We start from the raw sequence: 7,458 nt of genomic DNA, 5'->3' as shown, positions 1-7,458 counted from the left end.
AAGGCATTGTTTATCAATGGACTGAAAACCAGCAGAAATCTTTTGATTTACTCAAACGTGCATTGACCAATGCCCCTGTTCTACAATTGCCTGACTTTAACAGACCATTCTTTCTAGTTGTGACCGATGCTAGCGGATCAGGAATAGGAGCCGTGCTAATGCAAGACAACCATCCAATAGCATATTCTAGTTCTAAGCTGAAACCCTCTGAGCTCAAATATTCCACTTATGACAAGGAACTCTTAGCAGTTGTCCAAGCATTAAAACAATGGAAGCATTATTTAATGGGTTCAGAATTCATGATAAAGACCGACCAGCAAAGCATTAGACATCTACTTAGCCAACCCCAAATTTCTGACCGCCATATCAAATGGGCTTCATTCATTCAAAGTTTCCATCCTATCATTCAATACCAACCTGGAAAAGAAAATGTAGTTGCTGATGCATTGAGTAGAAGACCTGCAATATATAATATTTCTATCATATCTTTTGATTATTTGATTGCTATGAAAGACACATATCACCAGGATATTACTTTTCATTCTGATTGGCAAAAATTAGTTCAAAATAATTTCATTCCTGTTGATTCATTGTCATATAATGATGGATTTATGTTCTTTGAAAAGAGACTGTGTGTTACTATTCCATTCCAATCTTTTGTTTTGAATGAAATTCATTGTCCCCCATATCAAGGTCATAGAGGTATCATTTCTACATTACGCATGTTAACTGAAGATTTTTATTGGCCGCATATGGATGCAGATGTATCTAATTTTGTCTCTGAATGTTTTATTTGTCAAAGAATAAAAAGACATCATGGTAAACAGTATGGATTATTAATGCCTTTATCTATTCCATATAAACCTTGGGAACATATATCTATGGATTTCATTACTGGCTTACCAAATACTAAATCTAACCATGACATGATTTGGACAAACAGAAGCCACAAATAGCACTATTTTAGATCTTTTACGTGCATACACTATCTCTAAACCTCAGATATGGGATACTCATTTACATTTATTACAGTTTGCATATAATAATACACCGCACACATCTACAAAGAAAGCACCTTTTGAAGTTATTTATGGACATAGATTATCTACCCCTATTGCATCTTTGTCTAATAGAATACAAAGTGCCAATGATATTGCTGTTATGCATAACACTATTTTTGATGAGGTAAAGGATATGATTGCTAAAGCCCAACAATCATATACCAAACAAGCCAACAAGAAAAGACAAGCCATGAATTTCAAAGTTGATGATTATGTTTGGCTTAGAATAGAAAAGCGTAGACTGCAAAGTGTAGATAGACATCCAGTTGTCAAATTAGCCCCTAGATTCTACGGACCATTTAGAATCATTCATAAGATTAATGACAATGCATTCAAGTTAGAACTGCCATCCCATTGGAAAATTCATAATACATTTCATATTAGTTTATTGAGAGCATTTAGAGGACAATTACCTATCCACCCTGTCTATGAAAACCCACCTTTACTAGAAGAAGAGACTGAAATACTTGAACCAGAAGCCATTATAGACACTGACTACATGACCACTAGAACTGGCCGAAGGTATTCTCGATATCTAGTAAAATTTAAGAACCATCCTGTAGAGGAAGCACAATGGATGCACACTAGAGACCTAAATGCTTTCCCCACTCTGTTAGCTCCACATTGAGCTAATAGCAATTGAGGTCAATTGCTATCCCACCCCGGGGGTATGATGCCAGGAGGCATATTCCACGGTGGATTCCGTGAGGTTTTACGGTGGATTCCGTAAACTTAGATGACCGGGGCTCATACGCAAAGAGGATTCTTTGTGCGAGAAGTTGATGGGGACGCCTGTCCTTTTCGGGCGTTTCATTAATTTAGTGTGTACATGGGTGATTCCATAGCGGGTGATTCCGCAAAATGCATATTAAATTAATAAACGTTTATGAGTTTAGAGTGCGCACTCGTAATAAATTAAGGTTAGGATTTATTTCTAACCAGTTGATTTATTTATGTAGCTGAAGACTGCTAGGTATTCACTTTTGTCGGTTTAATTGTGTTATTTTACTAACGATTGTGAATGCTTCAGTTGATGTGTAGAGATAGCAGCAGTGGCGGAGGAAAGCATTGGAGTCTAGCGGGTTTTCGATCTTTGGACTATATTTTGATAGGCGCCACGTCTATATTTTGTTATGTCTATAGAGACATCGATTATTTATTATTATTTTGTATGCGCTTATGCGCCTGGATATGTTATTTCTATTTGGACATTGAGATTGGGCGTGCCAGACACTATGGGCACCGTCCATTAGCTTTATTTTTTTATTTTTGGTAGAAAGCAAACTCAAAAGCTAAAAGCTTGTCATATTTTTGTAATTGGGCTATTTTTTAGCAAAAAGATTGGAAATATACATTAAATACATGCTTTGTGAAGCGCTCACACAAGGCATGGGGGAGATTCAACCCAATTTGTCTCTTGTCTTATGTCGTGCTTGCTTTTACATTGGTTTTTGTGCTAAAAAGTAGAGTACTTTGTTCTTGGGGACCTTTGGGAATTCACTACGTGAGCTACCTGCGTCCGATCTGCGCACCATTAGCAGGCCTCCAATCACGAGATATGTATGTCATAAGGTGTGATTCTATGAGTAAGTGGTATATTTTATTGTTTTATGATCAATTTTGGTTGAAATGGTTGCATTTGGTTGTCAATACTCTGATCTATCAAAAATATTAAAGAAATCAAGAAAAATTAGTAATCTAATAATTTCTTTATAAACACGCGTAACCTGTAACATTGTAGTTTTAAGGGAAATCATGCAACTTTGGGGTTTTGTTGTGCATATAGTGTTCGTATGGGATGGAATATTATAAAAAATAAGTCTCAATAAGACCAATTAGTCTAAATTAGTAAATCACAGTACTTATCTATAAATAAATAACAAAAAATAAAAAATGGTAAAAATAGATTTTTAATATCTGAAAAATAGAAAAAAACAATATTTGTATTTGTGAATGTATGGTAAGGCTGAGATATGAGGTTTAGCCTTAGTTCAGCCTCATCTCTATGTTAAAGTGGATTTTTATTGCTTTTGTGAAGAAAAAATATATTAAAAATTGAGCTCTAAACCTACCACCGAATGCACAATCTTAAGTGGTAGGGAGAAGGAGGTGTTAAGTGTGCTGATAATACGTTGAATTCTGATGTTTTTTTAATACATGGCATATATGATATATGTGGTTTAAGACTAAGAGAGTCCAGTAGCATGAGAATGCTTGGTGTATTGGCCCTAGGCAATGCAACAATCTTGGTTTGGAGTAATTGCATGAAAAGAAATGTTTTTGCACCTTCACAATGGTAGTTGTCAATAATAAAATTATTTGAGTAGTATGAATCATATATAATTGCATTGTACGCAAAACATAGTATCATCCTAGATGCACATCAATTGTTTTCATGCACAATGACCTACATTAAGGAGTTCAGGTATCCTAAGCTATAGGGTTAATGGTTTGTTCGTTGGAGAATATTGAGTGAGAATTATCTATTATCTCCTAGATCGATCGATCAAAAGAGCAGATTATGTATCGTTGTCGAAGGGTTTTCGAAAGCAAAGTCGCGACCACAGAGGACCTTGACTAATTTCAGGATAGAATATCAATCATACGAATAAGCAAGATGAGAGGATCTGTGTGCAGTAATAGATCCACCAAGCTTCCAATGAGACCTCATCTATGCAGCAATGATAAGACCAAAATCAAGTTTTCAGCTGAGCATAGAATTCATCCTTCAATGTTTGGTTGCTTTCAGTTCGTAAGAGTTGAATATATGCATAATCAATCTGTCTTCAAGCTTTGTGTTTGGTTCAAGGTAGCAAGGAAATTGATCCATGGAATTGTACTATATTCGATTGAAGAAATTATGCATGCCTACTGTCAAAAATTTTCTGTTATTGATAAACAGACATCGTCCTCTGATTCTGGCATTCTGCGCAAAATCCGTGATTAAGTCCAAGGTTTTCCATCTAGTTTTGATTGAGGCTTTTGAAGATCTCGACATCTTTGTTAATCAATTCTTTCACTTGCTCACAAAGAGAGCCAATTCGTCCCACAGCAAATAACTCTTTCATGAATATTAGTTGTTTTTTACATGCAAGAATCAAGCAGCAAAAATCTTACACAGAGCTATTTTCTAAAACTCTTGTGGTAAACACTATATGCAGCAGGAGGGAATGTCAGTCTGGTATAATGAGGGAGCTTCTGGATTTGCAGAGCTTGCCGGATTCGGATCTGGTGTGCTACTGCCAATAGGGTTAAGCTTTTATGTTACTTCTGATGCCCCAACATCTGACAACCCGATCATGTAAGTGCATACGTATCCTACAGATCAGCAGCTTTTCTCCTCAGTTCATTCAATTCTCTTTCTATATCTGAATCTTGGAAAGGATTTGAATTACTTCTCATAGTTGTGCGCCCAGTTGGAAGCTCCTCAGATGTTTTTGTTGATCCAATCATCTCTTGTTCAGAGCAGTAAGGTCATCATCCACTAAACCACTCTCCAAAAGAGCAAACTTCCCCGCAAGGTCATCTGTATTGAGCTGATTGATCGATTCAGCCTCTGCCTCCAAGGGCATTCACTGCACAGTCGTGCAATTTCCATAAATAAGAGAATAACTCCAAAGTGTCATGCTTGTTGGAATTTTGGAGAGGTAATCATAAACCTTACACTCTGACTGTGATACAAATCCGATGGAAGCAAGGTCTTCCTTTGATCCTTCACAAGCAGATGATTGAGGCAGCTGGATGTTTAATGAAAACTGTGACCTCTCATCCTGAAGTGAGAAAGAGCGGCTGGATGCTTTCAATCGAGCCAGTGGATGAGGGGAACTCCCCATACCAATCTTGTCCGCTGTGAAGGCACTGAAAACACTACTGCAGCAATCGGCAGGTTTCGACCCTTTTCACCACTAAACACGCTGTTCAAGCCAGGGTTTGGCAACTCCAAAGTCCCATCCTGACGGGCAAACCGAATTACCTCCGCTCCAATGTGATTGTTTTCACTATTTATCCAGAGACAATCAGCCAGGCCTTCAGAGGTTCGTGTTTCGGCTCTTCTTGTTTTTGTTGAGGTTTTGTTTGATGAGAAAAAAAAAAATCGTCAATGGTGGCTTCCTTTTCTCACTTCGATCGTCGCTGTGTCCTTTCTTAGTACCTTCTCCCACCTTCTGCTTGAATGCTTCCCCTTTTTAGCTCAACAACCATGCTGGTCCTCCTCTCACAATCATCGCTTACTGATGAAGAAGCTGCCAACGTGTAGCTGTGGTTATCATTGATGAAGCCTCGTTGCATGATGACAGACTTCTCCTCTTTAGGTTAACATAGCTTTAGCTCATCGCAGTCCGGTTCATCACAATCCAATAGAGATGTTCATTTTTAGCGCCTGATCTCTCCTCTTCTGCTATCCCCCCCGTCTGTTTTTCTTCATAATGCTCCTTTTGTCCGCTTCGTCATCTTCGTTTCTGCTTCCCTCCAAAAAGCCCTCATTTCAAAAATAATCCTTCTTGCTTTTTCTTTCTCACGCCCCCAAAATATCTAAGATAACCAAATAGTTTTTCAAACTGGGAGCTAACCCATAATCCCTGATCATACATTCTATCTCAACACCTTTATCGACAAGGCTTGCATGACAGCAAGCAGTGAGAAGGGATAGGTAAGTGACACCATCCAGTAACATACCTACTGGTTGCATTTCCTCAAATACTTACAGGCATGCTGCAATATTTCCTTCCTATCCATAACCAAAAAGGAGTGCATTACATGAAACAAGATCATACTAAGGAATCATACAAAACACCGCCAATGCTGAGCCTTTTCTTCTTGCATTTGTCTATACAATCGCAAGGCATTCTCCAATCTGCCCTGCTCAACATAGGCTGAAAGCATCCCTTCATACCCACCATTATTGAAAGAGGACCTATCAGGTGCAACCCCAGCTGAAAGAAAAGGTAGTAAAAGACCCCTCTTTACTATATTACCACGCAGAATAAAGATGCAAACATAACAACTAAGTATGTACAAAATATCAACTCCCGCACATAACTTTCGGGTGAATTTCACACCTTGGATGCGCAGCAATACGACATCGTACATACTTTATGTGTTGATGATGTATCTTAGGACCAATCCTTGAGATGTAGCAGAGCCGCAATAGAGGGCTGCATCAATCAGCCAAGGGGCAATTCCTTTATTTGTGTTTACGTGGTGTATTATACCAATATATGTAGGAACTCCCTCTGAGGAGTCTCGAAATGGTTATTCATTGTTGTACAATCCATACAAACACGAAGTTCTACATTAGAGTACGTGAAGGTAGCATACCCCTTAGACGCTCCTAGCAAGGAGGCCTTGAGGGGTGATTTGAGCACGTAGTAGAGGCCCAGGTAGTGCCATAGAGCTAGTGTTGGGCCCATTTTAAGTCTCGACATGCAGTACATTTGCTGAGAGCTTGTAATAAGTGGTGGTTTGTGAATCTCACTCAATAGGAACTAGTTTATTAGTGTATGCCAAAAGGCAATGAGATAGATTCAAAAGGCCGTCAAGCTGAGCTTTAAAAGCAAGAAAGATCAGCTGAATGGGCTAGAAGGCGGGCCAAAATTAGTAGGAGATATTCTCCTCAAAGAAGTGGTCCGATATCCCTACAAGGGAGGGATGTTAGTAACCCTAGCCCCGTGCATAGTCTATTAGGAGGAGGAAGTTCTAGTGCTTACCCTCTTCTAGTTAGTTAGCCCACTTCTAGTAGTGGAGAAATAGTTCCCATCATTCAAACTCCTTTAGCAAAATTGGTTGTCACCATGATGAAACTCATTGCAATCCCAGTAGGAACACTGGATTTTCCAGCCTTATGATTTTCTCTATCCAATTTTAATGGGTTAGTAGAGGAAGATGTAAAACTTCACAATAATGAATTCCAAAAGTTAAAGTTCAATTGTCAAATCTAAGATGAAGGACATTTGATGATGTTATTTAATATGACTCTGAAAGGATGAGCTGAAGTATGGTATCATAGCCTAGAGGCTAGAACCATAACTATGATTGATTTATTTTTTACAGCCTTCCAAAGAGAATTTTCCTTTGAAAGGGGAGGTCAGTAGTACTGGCTACGTGTTCTCAATGTAACACATCAAGAACCTCACAAGAATGTTCAAGGCTAAGCCAATAAATTGAAGGAAGTATTTCGTAAGTTGTAAACCTATATTCCTATTCTAGCTACTCCTTAGTTGCAATACTTTTTGCATGGGCTAGACTTTAACATTCAAGTATAGTTGAGTAATGTTGCTCTTGCCAACATTGATATGGCCATTACACAAGTAGAGGAGGTAGAGTCACTATTACAAGTGGCCTATATCTCTAGGGTCAATTGGAATCTGAGTCTAGGTGTTGAAAATACTTTGGCATTGAT

This window comes from Lygodium microphyllum, unplaced genomic scaffold, assembly GCF_053477565.2.
Source record: "Lygodium microphyllum isolate KBCC unplaced genomic scaffold, Lygodium_microphyllum_v1.1.10 scaffold_74, whole genome shotgun sequence".
Classification (NCBI taxonomy): domain Eukaryota; kingdom Viridiplantae; phylum Streptophyta; class Polypodiopsida; order Schizaeales; family Lygodiaceae; genus Lygodium; species Lygodium microphyllum.
Note: the sequence above shows the minus strand (reverse complement) of the source record.